Below are 22905 nucleotides of genomic sequence, written 5' to 3'. Positions count from 1 at the left end.
GCACCTTAGTCTGCAGAGAGACATCATTGCTCTTCAGTACTTTGGAGAGGTCCCTAGCAGCAGACTTTCCCATGGCAATGCGCCTTTTAATTTCCTGGCTGCTGGTGCCAAGACTGTTGACTATGGAGCCATGCAAACTAAAGCTGTGTATATTCTCAATCTCTTCACCATCCATCCTGATGCTGCCAATTGGTCCAGTGGTGAGAATCTTTGTCTTCTTGACATTGAGCCTCAATCCATATTGTAGGCTGCAGTCCTTGACACTCTGCAGCAGGCACTTCAGGTCCTCTTCAGTTTCAGCAAGCAGGGTTGTGTCATCCACATAACGCAGGTTGTTGATAAATCGTCCACCAATCTTGACCCCACATTTCTCCTCATAGAGCCCAGCCTCCCGGATAATCTGTTCTGCATATAGGTTGAAAAGGTATGGAGATAGGATGCATCCCTGGTGTACGCCCTTCCCAATTTTGAACCATGCAGTGTTCCCTTGCTCTGTTCTGATGACTGCCTCCTGGTCCAAGTATAAGTTTCACATTAGAACGATCAAGTGTTCTGGGATTCCCATTCTTCTCAGAGTTAGCCATAGTTTGTTATGATCTACACAGTCAAATGCCTTTGCATAGTCAATGAAACACAGATAGACATTCCTCTGGTATTCTCTGCTTTCAGCCAAGATCCATCTAACATCAGCTACAATATTTCTAGTACCACAATGACCCCTTCTAAACCCAGCCTGGACTTCTGGTAGTTCTCTGTTGATGTGCTGTTCCAGTCGTTTTTGGATAATCTTCAGTAAAATCTTGCTTGCATGTGAAATCAATGAGATTGTTCTGTAGTTTCCACATTCTGTTGGGTCACCTTTCTTTGGGATAGGAACAAATATCGATCTCATCCAGTCAGTTGGCCAAGTGGTTGTTCTCCAGATTTCTTGGCACAACTTGGTGAGCACGTCCAGGGCAGCATCTGTTAACTGAAATATGTCAATTGGTATACCGTCTATTCCTGGAGCCTTATTTTTTGCCATTTCCTTCAAAGCAGCCTGAACTTCTTCTTTCATCACCATAGGCTCTTGCTCATATGTTGTTTCATGAAATTCTTCTGTGTCTTCCAATTCCTTTCGATACAGTGACTCAGTAAATTCTTTCCATCTTTTTTTAATACTTTTAATATTTCTGTTGTAGGAGTTTTTTTTTCTAATAGTAAATAGTATTGAACACTTTGTTGTGCTGCCAATCCAAAGACTACACCTCTCTGACAGTTCACATCTAGTGGTGGCTCCAGGAGAGAAAGATGCAGTCTCTTCTTTCATGTTGTTTACAGTGTAGTAAACCCAGTGGAGGATCAGCTATGAGTTACTTTCAACTTGTCAGCAGTGACTGAAAACCCAGAATGCTTCTTGTAGGCAAGGATGGTGAAGCTTTGTCTCAAATACTTTGGTCATGTTGCTACTTGAGACTATTCCTTGGAGAAGGACATTCATCAGAGTTGGAAAGGGTAGGAGGATGGCAAAGGAGAGTAATACCCTCAACCGTATGGATTGGCAGAGTCACTGCAGCAATGGGATTGATTGTGTCAGAGATTGTGAGGTTAGCACAGCTCAGATTTGTTGTTCATAGGGTCACTGTGTGTCGTACTCGACAGCACCTAACAACAACCACCACCAGACTCTGTTAAGCATTTGACATAACATACCATTTTTCATATCAGCTTCTCAATGTCCATTAAGGTAGATGTTACTATTAATCACATATTTCAGTTGAGAAAACTGGAGCTAAAATGTTGTTGTTGGAGCTAAAATAGTTAAGTAATATGCTTTCATGAAGCTAGAAAATGGGAAGCCCGAATTCTACTTTTGATTTGTCTAAATAGAGATGTTGCTGTTAGCAGCTTTGTTGTGGTCTGTACTATATTAAAGAAAAGAGTATATATATTTAAACATAGTAGAATTTTATTTACCTTTCAAAAGTATGCAGTAAAAATGTGAACTGTGTATTCCAGAGTAATCCTGTCTAGAGCATAAAACCTTATAAATTGAAAAACCACTAATCCAAAGTAGTAACAAATTTGAAACATGGAAAATCCCCATTATGATTATAACTTCTTGAGTATATCCTTAAACGCAACAAATCATTTTAAAGAGTCTAAATACTTCATTTAATTATACAATGTATTAACCGATACCGAGGCTATGTCTCTAACAGTGACACTGCCATTTTAAATTCTATATTGTATTAATAGCATAAATCATGAGAGCAAAGGCATAAACATGAGCAAAGCAACGTACAGATTCTTAGATTTCATGCTTTTTTTACTTTTTAAATTTTTTATTAAATTTTATTAATTTGAATGAACACTTACAGAGATTTTTAATTTCCATTCATTCATTGTTGCACTATTTTCTCTACCCTCCCCCAGTTCATTCCTCTTTTTCCCCCCTTTGAAAGTCTGTTTTAATTGACCCATTGCCACAGTGCTTATCAAAACCAGTTCTGATTAATCTCCTTCCTCAGTGTGTCCTTTGCCATTCCCTATCACTCCTCCCTGAGAGATATTTCACCCTGATTCATAAGGAAAGGGGGACGGCGTATTCTCTTAGCTACTTCCCTGCTGAAAAGGTTAAGTTGTTTTGTTCACATCTAATCCCCAGTTTTATTTTTAGTGGCTTGTCTTAATTATTTCCATTATTTTCAGTTTAATTTGTCACTTAATTTCTTAGTATTTCATGAAATTTAATAATTTAAATAGCAACTCAACTGGCATAAACAAGTTTGGGACACAACATTTGTCAGCACTCATTCCAGCGGGTGGAGGGCGAAAAGTTGTCTGTTAGCCCAGACCGTTTGGTATGCATTGGACATTCATCAGCATGACTTTTGAGTGGGAGCTGAGAACAGTGGATAATTCATAAAGTTACTCAGTGATTGTCCAGTGAAAGTCACTTACAGATTGCACTTCATAATTTATAGTTTGTTTTGGGTCAGACTACTTAAGATTGTTGAATCAGACAAATCATTGCTAGTACTATGATAATATGCCACACCACCACCACCAATGGGTATGGATAACATAATTTCAAGTATAAACTAAGCCTGCTAAAGTTACAACAGTCTAAAAATATTCGGCATAACTATATTTTTAAGTCCTAGTAGAAAGTATGAGTTGACAAATAAATGTCTTTTAATATAATTTTTAAGATAGCTTCACTGAAATGAATGCACTTGATCTTTTTCCTAATCAGAACCATAAAGCTTTGCCTTGTTGATATCATTGTCACATGGCATTCCCTTCTGCAGCAGCTCTACTGACTTGGCTGTCAACTCAAACAGTTGCTTAAAGCATTCCTGACTTCATGGTGTTTCCATCACTGGGAATAGAATTCACAGTAATGAAAGTTCACTCCACACCCTATAATATATAAATATATAAATACATATATATATATATATATAGTCTTCAAAATTAACTTTTATTGTTATGTGACTGAAAGTTTGTGGAGCAAATTGGTTTTCTGCTCAAGAATCCAGGCACACTTTGTTTTGTGATAGAGATTGCAATCCCAGCAGTGTTAACAGCACTTTCTCCATGGCCTCTCCATGTTTACTGCTTCCTTCATCCTTCTTTCTTATGCCTTTCTGCGTTCTGGGCTCCTTCACTGGGCACATGCTGCACTCTTGGATCTCTTGTGATTGATATAAGGTATATATTAAAGTTAATTTTTGATCAGCTGATGAATTTGAGCTCACTTTTTCATATTATACTGTTTTTATAGACATGATTATCATGCAGATTTAATCTTTAGTAGACATTTGACTCTATCATTTAAATGAAGTTTATTGGTAAAAAAATCCCATCACTTGCACTTAATGAAAATAAGCATAATAAGCACAACCCCATTAATCCTTTTCTAGTTCTTTCTCTCATGCCCACTTCTACCATTTTGCTAGTGTGTAATGTTTGCATTGAGATTCATCAGAATTTACTGACAGTAATTATATAGCTGACATTTAATCTTCAATAGTTTGTACTATTGTACTTAACAATCGTTTTTTGTACTTAACAATAGTTAAGTAGCTCTACTCAGTTAATGTTCAGAGGGCACCAAGGTGAACTTGTCATTGTAAAGAAGTCCACATCTCCTTACCACAAACCAGGCAGTAAGACAGCATTAAAATTAATATGATCATCTACCTTTGAATGTATAAATATTTTACATTTCTCACTCGACTAATGTCTGGTGAGTCAGAACTGACTCCTGACTGGCCTTCCAATGGGGTTTTGGTGACTGTACATCTCATGCCCATCTCCAAGCAGTCTCTGGTGGAGATAGTGTGGAATTTGGGGTTAGAGTGCAGCTGCTTCCTATGATGAGGTCACCTGAACTCCCTTATATTTATTTACTATGATATAAGTACCAGAGTAACTTGTAAGAGAGAAAAACTAAGTTATAGGATACTTTTGTTATTGCCTGAAACCATTAGGCCTTTCTGAACCATTGTTTATCTTTCTAACTCTGACTGTATACATCTTTTATAAGTTTTGCACTGGATGCACTATAGCGTCTCCCTGAGAAAAATGCTCTCCCTGAGCCTCGTTTGTTAGTGGAAGGTGGTGTTCATGGGAGCCAGAGTGCCCATGAGTTGCATTGCTATTGTTCTATACGTTGGAGTTGAAACTAACCCATAAGTAACCCTCTGCTGGGCTTTCAGAGGCAGTAAATCACAGGGGAGGAGACTGCCTGTCTTTTTTCCTGCAGAGCAACTGGTGGATTTGAACTTCGTTTCTTTGGCTTGACAGTGCAGCTCCTTACCACTAGGTCAACAGAGCTCCCTATATGTTGCCTAATTGTTGTTGTGTACCATAGAGTTGGAACTGACCCATAGCTGACCCTCTGGCTGGTTTTCAGAGGCAGCTGTTAATTGCACAGGAGGAAATTGCCCATCCTTCTTCTGCAGAGCAGCTGGTGGCCTCACCCCGAGTGTTTCTGGGATTGCAGCTCAGCTTCTTGCCACTAGGCCACCAGAGCTCCCTTGCTTCGTTGATCACCAGGGTTGTAGACTTATCTGTATGCTACCTGCAGTTTCACTCTTGAGGTAAAACTCAGAAAGATGCTGTAATAGGGAAGGTGCTCTACCTACTGCTGAGTGACCAGAGAAAGCTGTTCTTGTCTAATCTGGAGCCTCTCTAAGAATAATTTCCCCCTCTGATAAAAGAGGAGAAGTGATGCTTGGATAATTATTCATTCTCAAAACTTGAAGTTACGTAATTTGATTGTTTTCCATTTCTTACTCACTTTTTCATTCTGTATGCCACCTTTCTCCACCCCAGCACTTAGACACTCAGGTCAGGTGCAACAATGTGCTGGGCTGCTTTCTTATTTTATCAGTAAGCGTGTTATTATGTTTTAGCTGCTATTGTAAGATCAGATTTTCTTTCATTATATTTTAAGCTCTCCTAATCAGCACTTTTTCAGCACCATTTCTTTAGAGCATACAAAATTAAATTAATTTGTACTTAAGGTGGCAGTTACTCTTTTATCTTCTCAGTTTGTTACTAAGCTTTTCTTCACATTTTAGTCTGGTCAGTAAGCATTATTAAATAGCTTATGTAAGTTTTAGTAGATTATGGTACCAACAGAATATTAGGAATCACCAATTTCAGCTGTGTATTTCTAAAATTTGATGATTATTTTGTTGATGCAGTCTACTTTTTTAAATCCATGTTTAAGTTTAGCAAACTTGAAAACAGTGCAGTCAGATGCCTTATAATTATTCTATGCTTAATGTCTTGATGTATATATTGCAGACGAGTGATCCAGGCCTGTGTCAGCTAGTATTTATTCTACAATTCTGAAATGTTATACTTTATGTGTCTCTTAAACTTAACAACTAATTTTAATGTTGGAAGATCTTATGCCTATAAAATGTTGTATTATTTTATTGCCTATGCTTTTATAAAAGTTGAGATTATATGAACGATATTTGTTTGAAGGTGGTTCTCTATAACCCTCTACATGAAATAATAGCTGTATAACAGAATCCATATATAAAAGATTTCCTTTTGCTTACTTTTAATTAGGAAGTAGAATCGATTAGATAGGTGGAAATTAATGACTTGGCATTTTTCCCCCCATCGGGGGACACTATCTCCCTCCACCCCTGACCAGATACTATGAACCAAAATGTGTATATGGGATTTTATTTTCCTTCAGAAATATTCTGAGCCAATTGTGGAACCTGTATGCTATAATAGTCTGTGGCACACGGTTCAAATCCACCAGCCACTCTGTGGGAGGAAAATGGGCAATCTCTCCCTGTGTAATTTATTGGTTCTGACGTCCCGCTGGAGATCTGTGAGTCAATTTCCACTTTGGCACACAACAACGTCATATTGTATTCTAATGATTAAACAGTGAGCTTCTGACTGAAAATAAAGCAGTTTGAACCCCCCCCCTCCCAGCCACTTCCTAAGAGAAAAGACCTAGGAATTACTCATGTAAAGAGTACAACCTCGGAAAGCCTGTGGAGCAGTTCTATCCCGTTTCGTATGTTACTGTGATTCAAAATAGACTTGTGGACTCAAGGGAATGACATTAGTTTGAATTAGGGTAATAAGAGCAAAAATAAGGAGGTTGTGGTGGTGATGATTGTTGATAGGTGCTATCGAATCAAAAATAACATGTAGTGACCCTGTGAACAGCAGTGAACCCTCTCCTGTGCCATCTTCACAATCTCTGATACACACTCAGTCCCATTGATATAATCACAGTGCCAGTCCCCCAGATGGAGGATTTTCCTATTCTTTGGCGTTCTTCCAATCTTTCCAAACATGATGACTTTCTCCAAAGAATAACCTCTCCTAGCAACATTTCCAAAGTATGTGAGGTGAAACTTCATAATTTTTGCTTCCAAAGAGCCCTCTGGCTGCACCTTCTCCAGGATATACCTATTCTTTTGGCAGTCCATGGAATATTCCATATTTTTCTCCATCTCCACAATTCAAAGGAGCAATTCTTCTGTCATCCTTACTCATTGTCCAGCTCTCAGATGCATAGCAAGTGACTGAAGAGACCATGACCTTAGTCCTCAGGCATACCTTAGTCCTTTAACTGACATCATTACTCCTCAATAATTTGGGAAGATACCTGACTATAGACCTTCCCAGTGCAATATGGCCCCTGATTTCCTGACTGCTTGTGGATCCCAGTAAGAAGCAGTCCTTAACAGTCTCAGTCTTTTCTCCATCTGTCAATATGTTGCCTATGGGTCCAGTGGCAAGTTTTTTTGTTTTGTTCAAATGCAATCCATATTAAGGCTGCAGTGTTTGACTTCTGCAGCAAGCGCTTCAAGTATTCCTCTTTGAACAAGCAAGATTGTATTATCCCCGTAACGAAGGTTATTGATGAGTCTTTCTCCAATCTTTATGATATATTCTTCTCCACAGAATCCAGCTTTTTGAAGAATTTATTCAGCATACAGATTAAATAGGTATGTAGGAGGGCTACAACCTTGACAAATACCTAGTAAATAAGATAAATACAATTAAATGAGTAAGGATACCACCTCTAATTCTAAATTCTGTTTCTGGTTGAGCTGCTGTCTTTGAATAACTTACTGCCCCCCTTTTTTAAAAAAAAAATTTGAGTATGAGGATGACACAGGATTAGAGAGGGCTCAGATCTGTTGTTCATGGACTTACTGTGGGTTGTACTTGACTTGATGGCACTTACCAACAAGAGTATCTTAGTCTGACCTTGGAGGACATTATACTGAGTGAAATATCACAGTCACAAAAGGATAAATACTGTGTCACACGTCTGTTATAAAACAGGACTGACGTGAGAGTTGGGATCAAACTAAGAAAATGGGATAAATAATGAGCACTGCATTGGAACAGATGAAGGAGAAAACTGTTTAAAAGGAATATATGATTAGGCATTATTTGTATTACAACAGTCCAGAATAAGAGGTGTATAGCAAAGTCAATTTGAGGGGAGAGAGGAAGAATTTATGCAATAGTCAATGAATATTTTTTTTTTTAATGTGGACTGGGATAGGGTGGAAAATGTGCAACTATGAATGAATGAAAATCCAACTTTTAGGTAAACTTTCATTAAAATCACAATTAAAAACAAGTTAGTGCTTGCTTTGGCAGTACATATACTAAAATTGGAATGATACAGAGAAGATTAGCATGGCCCCTGCACAAGAATGACATATGCACGTTTGTGAAACGTTCCATATTTTTTCACCATTGAAAGAATATGGAAATAGTCCAAATGTCCAACCACGATTGAATGAATTGAGAAATTATGGTGCATTCATATAATGGAGTACCACGCAGCATGCTGGAACAGTGATTTTGTAAATCACTGCCCAACTTGGGAGGGACTATCTGAGAGCATTATGCTGAGTGAACTAACTCAGTCCTTAAGGGTGAATACTTTATAAGACCATTATTGTGAAAATAGATACTTGGTAAAACTTATATGAGGATCTAAGGGGGGGAGGGAGGAGCAGAAAGGTGGAGAATGGGAGGTGGGTAGTCATGAGTCACATGGTTTGATGGGTGGATTGGGGAGGTAAGAGGGATCCGTAGGGAAGGGCACTGTATACAAACTTTTTTTTAATACAAACAGTGTAAACTTTTTCTTAAAAAATGAATTATAAGAAATAATTAGAAAATTCACAATTATATTTCATTTTATTTTTATTTTTTTATTATTAGTTTTCTTAAAAAATTCTAACAGATCAGGTACAGGAATATAGGAGTAGTTATGATGCAAGAGGGAAGCCGTGGGTAAGGAAGTCAGGGATGGATGGCGGTGGTGTCTCCTTCACCTGTATGTCAGATGGTGTGTCCTGATGATGGGACCGACCATCACATTCCAGAATGGTCAAGTCTTTTACTGGGTCTGTTCAATGTAGTAGGTGATGTCTGTCTCATAAGGCAGCTCACTGACCCTGGCCTCAAAACAATCCTGAATATCATTGAGGATCTTATAATTTTGGCCTGACCCAAAAGTGATGGTCAAGCCTTTCTTTGGTGCCAAATTGTTCTGCTCTGGCCACCTGATGTAAGCGGGTGTCAGAATCCTCAGGCATGTCATAGTTAAAGGTAGTGTTTACACACTCAGTATCCATGCCACAGACAGATAGATGGAAGCCATGAGAATACATCATTGAAAATATTTAAATTGTTGGTACCGAGAAAGTCTTTCCTCCTGGGGCATCACACGATGGATGGCAAAAGCTGGGAAGTTCTGCTCCACTAAGAGCTGAGCCAGGACAATGCATCGCTGCATACACTTCACAAAGATCACTAGCTGGTTAAACTCAAGGACATCTAGAAAGTCAAAGAAACTCTGCTTCTTCTCATCCTTTGGTTTCATATGGTACTGCTGCAGTCCATGCAGTGTCAGCTTCACATCATCTCCGAAATCTCCATTGAGTCTTGCATGAACTTGTCACAGACTGTATGAATCTCTTTGCTCAATTTAGCATTGCTTCATGACCTGCTTCTCATGAGAGGTAAAGTAAAAAATTTCCTGGACATCTCGATGCATGTTGAGTTGTTAAAATGTATTATCATACTTAAAATCCAAGAAGAAGTGTTTATTATGTTTGAAATAGAAACTCTTGTTTTGATCCAGGATGAGGATGTGGCCAGGGTTCTGATGACAATATATGGGCAATTTTTCTTCTGCACTTCTTATCCTTCTTGATAGACCACCAAAAAATTCAGCAACCTTGACTTTGGGCGTGTATTTAGAGAAGTACTTATACTCTTATCTGAAAAGCAAACTCCCAAGTGTGACACATCACCAGCAAAGACACCTGTACAGTGACTGGCTCCAGCTGTTGCTGTGTGGGCAACACAAACGCTGCTGCCTTTCCCGTGCCTGATTTGGTCTGGCATAGGGCATCCATTCCAAGAATGGCCTAGGGGATGCACTCATGCTGGACTTCCCATGAATGCTCAAAACCACAGCCAGCAGTTGTGAAGAGCAACTCTAGCTTAAGCAGGAAGTCCCAGGAGCCAGCCAGAGCTGTGGATTGAGACATAGGATCCTTTCACATACTTCTTATCTGGAGCCTCGGCCCCATCTCCTCCTATTGTCTCCGTTCCAAGAACATGGAAACAGCTCAGATGTCCAACCGCAATTGAAAGGACTGAGAAATTGTGGTATATTCACATGATGGAATACTATGCAGCACTCAGGAGCAACAGTTTTGAAAATTACTGCATAACTTGGAAGGGTCTGAGCTAACTCAGCCTCTTAAGGGCAAATACTGCATACCATTATTATATAATTAGAATGATAACTAGTAAAACGTGTGAGGATCCACATGGAGGGAAGGGCAGGGGGTAGCAGAGAGGTGATGTTGAGCAGGGGGGAAATTACAGGGTCGCACAGTTTGGTGGATGGAGGGAGGGATGGGTAAAGGAAGTAGGAAAGATCTGATGGGGATCTGGAAAGACAGGGTAATGGTGGGCATAGTTCAATGATCATTAATTTTATAAAAATTAATGAGAATGATTGTGTGAAACACAATGTGTATGAACTTTGTATTCAAACCAATGTAAAATTAAGACTTTAAAAAAATGCTTGACAGCTCTGGGAACTTTAGATGGCACATCTGATTTGTGCTTTGAGGTTACTAAGAGTGGGCATTAATTTCAAAGGTGTTAAGTTTAGTTTGGTTTGGGTTCATAATCAAAAGTTAGTCAGATTTGAGACCTTGTTTGATGCCTTCCTTTCATTGTTCCCAGGCACCACTTATTTGGGAAGGTGTCTTCAGTCTACCTCAAAATTGCTGCAATAACATTTTTATTTTACAAATTCATTTCACTTCTTTAACTACGTTTAGTCTTACATTGCCTTTGGCCCTTGGGGTTTTTTTGCTTAGCCTTTTCATAGTTAGTCTACCAACCTCTTGTCTCTGCCAGATTTCAAGATTTACTTAATCTGTTAGCAAATATATTGTGTCATTTCAGACCCCCCAGAGAAGCAGATACTGAGACAGGAGTGTAAGAGGTTTATTAGTGACTTAGGGACAATACCTATGAAAGAGAAAAAGAGGAAGAAATAAGATTGGTCAAGGAGCACTTCAGACCACAATGCACATGTGATAATGTATCAACAAATAATATAGAGGAGAGATTTAGAGAAAGAATGTATATTACAAAGTTCTTCACCCCCAGAAAGCATTGATTGTTTGAAACTGTTGGTGATTGCCTGTAGCTAAAGATTGTTGGCTTAATTGCATTTCTTGCAACTAAATCAGTTAGAAGGGTGATGATGGAGTATTACACTTCCATGACTGCCTCATATATATGTGTGTGCCTGGCATGGTTTAGAGGGTGTAAAAAGTGCAAGCCATGTGGGGATGGTTGTATCTGACCTTTTCCAACTTTACAAAGGGGAAATGTCCCCATCAGAAACATCAAAGCACAAAACCAGCTCCCATGAAATCAGACGTGTCCCACCCCCTCACCCCATGCGCCCATGACTTTAAGCTCTTTCTGCCACCCATTATCACCCAACAAACTTGGACAAAAGGCTCTTAACTGTGGTTCAGTGGCATAGCAGTCCCAAGGTCTGCTCAGGCTCATGTCAGGTCTCTGGTTCTCTGTTGTGACTGCTATGGCTGCTTCTCCCATAGGCTCCAGCCTGGCTGGTGCGAGAATCTTTGGCCCCAAAGGATGCACTGCATTCTCTTGCTGCTGCCTTGCTGGTGGTGGATTGTCTCATTCCACTTGCTGGAACTACTCAATTTAATGGCGAGACCAGCCAGTTCTCTTGAAGAGGGGAAACTAGCTGTTGTCCTGGTGGATAGGCTGACATCCTCTGTTCACATATTGCTGCCCATCCACATGGCAAAGTCAGTCAACAGCTAGGGAAGCCATTTTGAACAATAAACACATAACACTACAGAGGGAAACAGGTAATAAGCAAGTAGATAAAATTTAAAAAACAAAGCCAAAGATGTGATGTGGAGTCAATGCTAATTCCTAGTGATCCTATATGACAGAGTAGAACTGCCCCACAAGGTTCCTTATATTGTAATCCTTAAGGGAACAGATTACCAGGCCCTTTCTACTATGGAGCAGATTGTATGTTCAAACTGCTGACCTTTTTGGTTGGCAGCCAAAGCCTATATTCTAATTATAAAAATTGCTCATATAGAAAGGAATTCCTCTTCTAACTCCAGTATCTTGACTGGAATCCGTCTTTATCTGTGGCAATATAGATATATCCGTCTATAAGAAACAAGTTATTAAACCATTTTACTAGCGTTAGTGCCTTCCCTATTTAAAAAAAAGTAATTTTAAAAGTTCAAATAGTACCTGCATATTGATTTACTTGTGCTTATTCTCCTACTGATTGAATTGAGTCAAAAACGACTCGACGGCACATAACAACAACAACCTGCATCTATACCAGCTACAGTGAGCCCTCATGGTGTTTACAGTTAGAATTAGTGTGATTAAGATAAGTGAGAAACTACTCAACACGTGCATGCGTGTGTGTGTGTGTGTGTAAAATATAGACCTCTGCAATTCTAAAATCTCATTTAGTCAATTACAGGAACACCTAGATTAGTCTCTCTTTTTTTTAATATACTTCATTTATGTTTCTTTATGATTTTGTTGTTTATTCATCTATTTTGTTTTCTGCTTAAAAGGATGGCGTTAAGCCTTTTCTGTTTTATTATTTGACCAATTACTGAATTTTATTTCCACATTCACTTTTTTTAAATGCCCAGGAGTTCTTTTTTCCTGTTTATAGCATTCATTGTGATGTCTCTTGTTTAAATGTTTATAAAATTCTTTTCCTTGAATGATCTTCATAGTTCTCAGGGATAGTTCCCTATTTCCTCTCTTTTGTGCTGTGGTTTTCCTTGACTACTTAGTGATCTTATTCTTAAAAGTGGAAATGGATCCGTGTAGGTACTTTGGGTTCTCTATGCTCTCTCTCCTTGGGGAACCTCCCTGATAGGAGAAGGCACAGGCCTTTTTTTGAAAAGCAGCAAAGTGTCCTATCCTGGATGGATCTGCCTCTCCTTTCTGCTCCAGAGTGTGCATCTGTTCATCCGTTAGGCATGTAAAGCCTTTGTCCTTTTCAAGGGTGCCGATGTACTCATCAGGCTCCCCCTCACCTGCCACCCCTGGTTCTGCACGCTCTTTTCTGTAACATCTTGGTTATAACTAAGCTGAGCATTCCTTCAGGGCAAGGGCAATAGATTCGACAGATTTATCAAGTTTAGATCTAGTGTGTCTATTATTTATAGAATTTAGTAAAGGCAGTGATGGCTGTAGTTGCATGATGACCTCATGACACAATCTAGACACCAAGTGATATATTGCATATCCTTTTCCTCTCTTTTTAGAATATGAGACCACAAATATGTCTGTGTGGAGTTGTGGTTAATTTGTGGAAATTAACTAAGACCACCAATTGATCCCCATAGGCCCAAACTCCATTACTGAGACTTCATTTTGTCTATTGCAAGCTTAGTAGAGACAATAGTAGATGTTTATTAACTGTGAAGGAAAAGATGGTAACTTTATAATGGAGCAATCTGGCAGGCACTGCCTTAACCAGGTGGGCCAGAGCTGTATCATGAATCCTGTGAAATAATCCACTGAGGACATCTAATGGTATAACCTTCTTACAGTTGTGTGAAATCCCTACAAAACTCAAAGTGAGTGATAAATACTTTTCCAGTAAGAGAATAAATATAAAGAAAAATGAAGAAACTATTACAGATTACAGGGGAAGAATTGATGCCTTTGAGCTGGAGAAGAGTATTGAACATCTGGACTGCCAAGAGAACAAACAGATCTGGCCTGGAGAAGGTGAAATCAGGCTGTTCCTTCGAGACTAGGATTTTGGAACTCCATATCACATTGAGCTTATGGCCAGGAGGGACCAGTCCTTGGAGAAGAACATCATGCTTGGAAAGGTAGAGGGTCAGTGCAGGAGAGGGAGACTCTAGATGAGATGGATTGACACAGTGACTCTGGCAAGGATCAGGTGTATCAAAGAAAGGTTGACACAGAATAGGGCAAGGTTTAGGGTCACAGTGAGTTGTAGTCAACTTGATGGCACATAAGAACAACAAGAAGTAAGAAATAAGGAACTCTAGTAGCATAGTCCGTAACAAACAAGTTGTTAGCAAACCCAGAGGGTCACATTTCTAAGACTTTGAGTCCATTGGTAACTCCAGGAGAAAGTGGGCAGTCTTCAATGCTGTGCTTTCCAGCCTCAGAAACCGAATGGTATAGCTGTGAGTCAGAACTGACTGGATGGCAGTGATGGAGGAAATAACCAAATGTGAAATGAGGTTCTTACTAGGCTTTTAGAATAAAATTAGACAGTCCTGATGTTTGAATAAGCTCTTTGGTTAATGATATTTTACCAATCTTCATTTCCTGGCATCTAATAGTTAGAGTTACGGGTGTAAGAATTAACCCTTGTGCAGTCTATGGTATTAAAAGTAGAGGTAGTTACAGTGATTCATAATAACTAGCTAGAAATACCTTGTAATGCATATGAACACATTCTTCTCCTCAAACCTCACTGCAATGGCCTCAGTTCTTGTAGTGATCTTCCATTGGTTTTTCAGGGCTGTGATTCATTTGCCTGTTGTGGAAGATGTGTGGAAGTGTTTCCCTAGTGTTTTTTTAAAAAAAAATAAAATGTATTGGTTTGCATACAATCATTCATCCTTATGCTTTTTATACAAAGAAAGCTCCACTATATACTAAAATCTCACATTTGATTGACATTAGCTACAAACTATACCTAAATGTGACTTATGTACAAATTCAACTTACGGACAGATGTAGGAATGGAACTAATTGATAATCCAAGGACTGTCTAAAATGTGTGTAGCTGTGCAAGATAATAGCTTGAGGAGGGAAGTATATATGAAAATTCTTTGTACTGTCCTTGAAATGGTTCTTTGAAATAGTTCATTAACTCTAAAAAAATAGTTAAAAATAAATCAGTAAACAGACAAGTCTCAACTTCACCAACTCATTGCCATCCGGTGGCTCATACAGCTGACCCTCTTGTGAGTTTCCAGAGGCTGTAAATAACGCTTAAGGAGATTGCTCATTTTTCTCCGTCTGAACTGGTAGTAGTTTTGAACTGACAGACGTCACCTTTGGGTTAGCAGTGTAAATCCCTGCAGTGTACCCACTGAGCCAACAGCCATTCAAATGTAAACCTATTGAGAATATTTACTTCGTTTCTTGTATGAAAGATGCATGAAAACAACTATCATGCTAACTGCTGCTTTTAAAAAAACTTGTCTCTGTACTTTGTTTTGCACCCTCAATAAGGACTTTAGGTCTGTTGTTTTTCCAGTGCACAGTGATGATATCTGTAATGAAATCTGCCACCTAACTTCTCCAAATATTTTCTTATTTTAACTCCAGACACTAGTGAGCACAAATCCTTAGCACTGAAATAGAGTTCTCAAAAAAATACTTGCTTCATGGAGCTCTCACCCTTTGCCACCGGGTCATCTGAGCTTGCGGATAGCCACAAGAGGAGTCTTAATTCCATTCAAATCAAGGGAGAGAGACTCATAGGTAGAAGCACCAGTTCTAAGTCTTATGTAAGTAGTGAGTCAACAGATAGACTGGGTTGGAACACACTGATGGTCCCTGCCCTAGTAGACAGAGGTGGCCTTTATTGAATTTTCAGCCATCTCTGAGGAATTTCTTTCAAATCCTTCAAATGTACTTTGTGTAAGATCATCTCCTGATATGATATCCCTGGTTAGGGATTTGCCCTTCTTTATTCCACCAGAGTGGCTGGAGGATTTAAATTACCTGCCTTTCTTTTGGGCTGTAAAAAGCAACTTACCTCTAGGTCACTTGAGCTCCCTTCTGAGCAGAGAAGGCAACATTAGCCAGCTGTGTACCAGCCTCATGATCAAAAACATGTTGAGTTCATTGTTATGGCTATTAGGTGAGTCTCACCGAGAGTCTCCCTTGTCCTTGATGTCCCTCTGCTTCACCAAATACGGTATCTTCTTCTAACAAGTGGTATCTCCTGATGAATGTACCTGTAGCAAACATTCAGATTATACTCTGTTCTGATTCACTGGTTAATTTTTTTGTTCTTTTTCTGCCTGACATTTCTTATTAATCTATCTTAATCTGGCTGCACTGTTCAATCTGTCCACTCTTACAAATAGATTTTTCATTGTGATTTCTTAGATTTGTATGTTAAATATTTTTTCTGAGCTAGCATTTTAGTTATTACTATTGAACGTGAAAAGTGAAGAGTTCCATTAGTATGGGAATATTTTGCATTTTCTTCATAATCAGTGACCATTTGTGAATAAGTAACATTTTTATACTTTGTATTGTTTTTGTTAAAAGTTGCATAATAGCAAAATTAGAAATTATAATACTAATTTCCCATTAAAAGTATATACATACCTATTTTTAAAATAAGGATAATTAAGTCTACTTTTATATTTATGATTCCATAGCTCGTTATGTCATCATTTATTAATTTTAGCAACTATTGGAAATGTAAGTTTTTTCCATTTCTCATTATTTATTTATAAATAGTGCTTATATTAAACATTCTTAATTTTCTCCCTCCCTTGAATTCTTTTGGGATTTTTTTTGTGAAGTCTGTGGATTTTGCTTTAGAATAACGTTTCTAAATACACAGTATAAAAAATGCAAAGAAAACCAAGTATATTGAGATAGAATTGCAGAAATGTTTAAAAATTTGTGATACAATATTATGTATGATTTTTGTCGTTTCTTTTCTCTAAAAATCTGATTATTTCTGTACGGTAATAACTTTACAGAAACCTTGATTTTTATTTCCAAATGTCTCTTTTAAAAGCTTAGAGCAAACACGGTGACTTGAAAAAAACAAACAAAACACCAACCAACCATACAAAAACCCGTTAGAACAGAAAAGCCATTGGTCCCTTTAAGAGTGTATAGTTTAAACCTCTCTTGACAACTTCGAATATTCAACTTTTTTACCTGTATATTTATTGTGAGCCAGAGGGATTTACCGTAAGGTTGGATTTTTTTTTTTTTAAAGTATCAGTTACTGGTCATTTTTAATTATAGCTGTTTATGATTCTTCTACTCTCATTTCCCTTGCTTTCTAATTGAGCTTTCTTTGTATTTTTCAAGATTATTTTCATGCAGTTCATTAAGGCTGACATAACTTTGATATACATTCTATCTTCTTTGTAACAAGTTAGGTAATACTAGCAACTGCTGAGTCCCAAACTCCATGCATTCTTAAAAAATACAGCACCTCACTTTTTAAAGAATTACCGATGGAAAAGGAGCTGGGTCCTCTAATACTACTTGATTTCTAAATGTGGATGATTACTCTTCTCGAACAATAATTAGAAGGCTTAGAAGAGTGCTGTGGGACAGGTTTCTGGCATGTGACCAGTCTTGTGGAAATTTCCCATTCCATTATTCTGACCTGCTTTTGATTATGAGGCAAAGTCTTAGGAGATTATGAGGTTAGTTCTCATGGAACCTCCGCCCTTGTAATTGGGGTGAGCCCTTTGAGGATCAGAGATTGAGAACCTCTGAGTAGAGCACTTCCCAGAGAAAGCCCTTTGAGAAGGTGGCTCCTGCTATCTCCACCTTAGTAAATATGTGTCTCATCTTAAAAGCAGAATGTACCTCCATTAAAAAAAAAGTCTCCTAGTTTTGGTCGTGTTTTCTCTTTTTAACAGAGTTAGTAATCACTTTGTTTAAATGAGACAAATTGAACCCCAAATGCAGAGATATATAACTTTCTAGAAATGAAGTGCAACAAGAGATTTTCTTGGTTTCACCTGAGTTCTCTACACCATCTAATGAAAACATTGAGAGTTAGGGTTCATGTGCCAGCTACAATGACAGTGGCCCATTTGTAGCACACTGAGCAGACTGTTTAGAGAAAAAAATGTAGTTGAACATTTTAAAAGTGTAGAAATAATTTTTTTTGCATCTTCATCCTCAAATTTTATTTATTTTTTTCATTAATGAACGTTTATAAAGAACTTTGATTTCCATTCATTCATTGTTGCACGTTTTCCTTCCTGTACCCCCTGCCCCCTGCTCAATTTTTTCTTGGGGAAAAAAGTTCTTTCATTGTTATGCAGTATACACACACACACACACACACCCGCCCTGGATCACTTTACTATGCAACTCTTATTCTGGATTCTTGTCACGCCAGTAATGCCTAATCATATGTTCCTTTTATACAGTTCTCTCCCTCATCTGTTTCAATGTTGTGTACATTATTTATCCCCTCTTTTCTTAGTCATATCAATCCTGTTCTATAATAGTGGCGTTATACAATATTTGCCTTTTTGTGACTGAGATATTTCATTCAGCATAATGTCCTCTACCCATTTTGTGTATTTCATGAGTTGTTTTTCAGTGCTGCATAATATTCCATTGTGTGAATATACCACAGCTTCTTTATCCATTCATTTGTTGATGGGCACTTGGGTTGTTTCCAACTCTTTGCTGTTGTAAACAAAGCAGCAGTAAACATGGGTGTGCTTATATCTGTTTGGGTGACAGTTATGGATTCTTTAGGGTATATTCCCACTAGTGGAATTACTGGGTCAAATGGTATTTCTGTTTGCAACTTTTTGAGTATTTGTCATAGTGTCTTCCATAGTGGTTGCACCATTTGACACTCCCATCGGCTTCACAGCCTGGCCAACATTTGTTGTTTGCTACTCTTGTTGAATTTTGCTATACTTACTGGGGTGAGATGTTATCTCAGTTGTTTTGTTTTGCATCTCTCTTAGAGCTAGGTTTTGTTTTAGGGATGTGTCTGTTTGCCATCTGAATGTTGTCTTTGGTGAAATGTCTGTTCATATCCTTTGCCCATTTTGCAGTTGGGTTATTTACCTTTATCTTCTTGTGGTATTCAAGTATTCTATAAATTCTAGATATAAGTCCCTTATCTAACATGTCATTACCAAATTTTTTTCCCATTCTGTGGCTTCCCTTGTTACCCTGTTGGAGAAGTCTTTGGACCTCCATAGCGATTTGATTCTTAGAAGGTCCCATTCATCTATTTTATCCTCTCCTAGTTGTAGGTTTTTCAGAATACTTAGAAGGCTGTTCAAGTTGTGGATTAGTACTTCTAGAGTTCGTCCAAGCTTTTCTCTAATGAAGTTTATAGTCCATGATTTTAGTCACAGGTCCATGATCCACTTTGAGTTGGTTTTTGTATATGGTGTAGGTGTGGTTCTTGAGTTTTTTGCAGATGGTTTTCTAATTTTGCCAACACCATTTGTTAAAAAGGCTGTCGTTTTCCAACTTAACTGTGTATATCATTGTACCAGTACAACACTGTTTTCACCACCACAGCAGTGTAGTAGAATTTGATATCAGGATGTGAGATGCCTCCTACCTTGTTTCCCTTTTTAAGGAGTACTTTGCTTATTCAAAGTCTCTTTCCATTCCAAATGAAATTGGAGATTGCCTATTCCATCTCATTGAAGAATGGAGTTTGGTATTTATATTGAGATTGCACTGAATGTGTAAATTGCCTTTGGTAGTATTGCCACTTTCTCAATATTGAGTCTTCCTATCCATGAGCAAGGTATATTCTTCCATTTCTCCAGGTCTCTTTTTGTTTCTTACGGTAAAGTTTTGTAATTTTCTTTGAATAGATCCTCTGTTAGATTTACTCCCAATTATTTAATCTTGTGATTATCTATTGTGATGGGTTTTTTGTTTGTTTGTTGGTTTTTTGTGTTTTTGTTTTTTGTTTTTTGTTTTTGGGGGTTTTTTAGCTCCAGTTCTATATTCTCTTTGTCACTGTAGAGGAATCCAATTGATTTTTGTATGTTGATCTTGTATCCTGCCACTCTGCTGAATTGGTCAACAATGTCCAGTAGTTTCTTGCTAAATTTTTAGGATTTTCTAAGTATACTATTATATCATCTGCATAGAGAGATAGTTTTACCTCCTCTTTGCTAATTTGGATAGTTATTATTTCCTTCTCTTATTGCTACTGCTAAGACTTTTAATACAGTATTGAATAGGAGAGGTAATAGTGGCCATCCTTGCCTAGTTCCTGTTCTCAAGGGGAATGCCTTCATCTTCTCTCCATTGAGAAAAATGTTGGCTCTCGGGTTTGTGTATATACTTTTTACTATGTTGAGGAAATTCTATGTTGAGTGTTTTAATCAGGAAAGGATTTTGGATTTTGTCAAAGGCCTTTTCTATGCCAATTGATAGGATCATGTAATGTGATAAATTACACTTATTTTCTTTTTCTATGTTGAACCATCCGTGCATACCTATGAATCCCACTTAGTCATGGTGAATTATTTTTTTATATATCTTTGGATTCCATTGGCCAAAATTTTATTCAGAATTTTTGCATCTTTGTTTATGAGAGATATTAGTGTTCTATTTTTTTTTTTAATTTTTTTTTTAGTGTGTGTGTGTGTGTGTACCGTCAAATCAGATCTGACTGGTACAGGAGGAGATTACCCCTCCTTCCTCGGCAAAGCATCTGGTGGATTAGAAGAACCATGCGCCTCTGGGATTGCAGTGCAGCTTCTTGCCACTAGGCCACCAGAGCTCCCCTAGTGTTCTATTTTTGTGGTATCTTTACCTGGCTTTGGTATCAAGGATATGTTTGCTTCATAGAATGAGTCTGGGAGAATTCCATCTTTTTCTTTTTTCTGAAATAGTTCATGTAGAATTGGTGACAGTTCTTCTGTGAATGCTTGATAAAAGTCACTGGTAAAACCATCTAGTCCAAAGCTTTTTTTTTTTGCCTGGAAGTTATTTTATTACATTTTCAATTTCTTCTTTTGTAATGGATCTGTTCAGGTGTTCAGTTTTGGTTTGTGTCAATAGGTTGTTATTTCCTAAGTATTTGTCTATTTCCTCTAGGTTTTCATATTTGTTTGAGTATAGTTTTTCATAATATTCCATTGTTTTTATTTTAGTTGGTTCCTTTGTGACATTGCCTATTTCATTCCTTATTCAAATTATTTATGTCTTTCCTTTTAGTTACTTTTGCTAGTGGTTTGTCAATTTTATTGACCTTCTTAAAAAACCAACTCCTGGTTTTGTGGATGGTTTCAATGCTTTTCTGTTTTCTATTTAATTTATTTCTGCCCTAATTTTTATAATTTCAGGGGTTTTTTTGGAGGGTGTTAGGCTTTCTTGCTGTTCTTTTTCAATTTGTTGGAGATGTTGGGTTAGAGAGTCAATGACCATTTTTTCCTGTTTTTTAATTTGTTTGCTTATTGCTGTAAGCTGACATCTAATTAATTATTTGGCTGTTTACCAGAAGTTTTGGTAAGTGGTGTTTTCATTGTCATTTGTTTCAAGAAACTTTTTTCATTTCATTTTTTTTATTTCCTCTAGTACCCACTCTTGTTCAAGCAAGTTGTTGTTCAGATTCTAAATGTATGCCGTTTTCTTCTTTATCTTCGTGTTATTAATTTCCAATTTTGTAGCATTGTGGTCTGAGAAGATGCTTTGTATTATTTCTATGCCTTGTATCCGAAAATGTGATCTATTCTGGAGAACTTGCCATGCACATTGGAGAAGAAGGTATGCTGTGTTTTTTGTGTGTGCATTAGCCTATAATTATCTATGAGAGAGAGTTGGTTTATTTTATGGTTTAATTCCTCAGCATCTTTGTTGAATTTCTTTCTGGAAGTTCTATCTTTTCTTGAGAGTGGTGTATTGAAGTCTCCAACTATCCAACTATTTCCTTTATCAGTTTTGTTTATATTTTGCAGGTGTTTCATTTGGTGCATAGGTATTTATTATTGTTATATCTCCTTGTTCTATTGACCCCTTAATCATTATATAGTGACCTTTCTTATCCTTTATGATGGTTTTTGCATAGAAATCTATTATATCAGAAATTAATATTGTCACTCCTGCTTGCTTAGTATATTTCCCTCCACCTTTTATTTTTAGACTTTATCTTCATTTTTCAGGCATGTCTCTTGTAGACAGCATATTGATGGATTTTGGGTTTTTATCCAATCTGTTACTCTTTCTCTTCAGTGGTGCATTTAAACCAGTTACATTCAGTGTAATTACTGAGAGGCAAGTTTTCATTGCTATCATTCTCTTGAATTCTTCTTGGTGGTGTTTCTAGTTACTTTGGTCCATCCTGCTTTCTCTAGCACCTGTGTAAGAAGATTGTCACTCAGTGTTTCTTGCAATGCTGGTCTTGTTTTTATGAACTACCTTAGGTTCTGTTTTTCTTTAAATATTTTGATCTCTTTTTCATATTTGATGGACAGTTTTGCTGGATATAATATTCATGGCTGACAGTTGTGTTGAGTGTTCCATATATGTCATTCCATTGTCTTCTTGTGCGCATGGTTTCTGTTGAGAAATTGACACCTAATCTTATCTGCTGTCCCTTATAGGTTACTCTTTGTTTCTCCCTCGCAGCTTTCTGAATTCTTTACTTTGGTTCTGGCAGATTTGACTATGATGTCTTGGTCGTTTTCTTTTTCGTTCTATTCTATGATTTTTCTCTCAGCTTCTTGAATATATATTCTCACATTCTTCATTATGTGTGGGAAATTTTGTTCTAATAATTCTTCCACCACTTTTTCAGTGCCCTTATTTGCTTCTTTGTAGTTTGGGATTCCAATTATGCACAACTTATTTCTCTTGGTGGCGTCCCACATTGTTCTAAGGTTTTCTTCTTTTTTTTGCTTTTTGTTCTAGTAGATCAGTAGACTGCGAAGACTGTAGCCCGGATCAGGCACACCTTAGTCTCCAGCCTGACATCGTTGCTCTTCAGTACTCTTGAGAGGTCCCTCACAGCCGACTTTCCCAATGCAATTCGTCTCCTGATTTCCTGGCTGCTGTTACCAAGAGTGTTGACTG

General features: G+C 37.7%; 1 protein-coding gene and 1 pseudogene across 2 annotated transcripts in view; one reads left to right on the top strand and one right to left on the bottom strand.

Moving 5' to 3' along the window:
- SIPA1L1 (signal-induced proliferation-associated 1 like 1) overlaps positions 1 to 22905 on the top strand; it is a 206981-nt gene that overhangs the window by 3745 nt on the left and 180331 nt on the right. The window lies entirely within an intron of this gene.
- On the bottom strand, positions 8903 to 22703 carry LOC102858441 (annotated as a pseudogene).

This window comes from Elephantulus edwardii, unplaced genomic scaffold (assembly GCF_000299155.1).
Source record: "Elephantulus edwardii isolate Elephantulus edwardi_28Jun2011 unplaced genomic scaffold, EleEdw1.0 scaffold00037, whole genome shotgun sequence".
Taxonomy (NCBI): Eukaryota; Metazoa; Chordata; class Mammalia; order Macroscelidea; family Macroscelididae; genus Elephantulus; species Elephantulus edwardii.
This window is presented reverse-complemented; position numbering and strand designations above follow the sequence as displayed.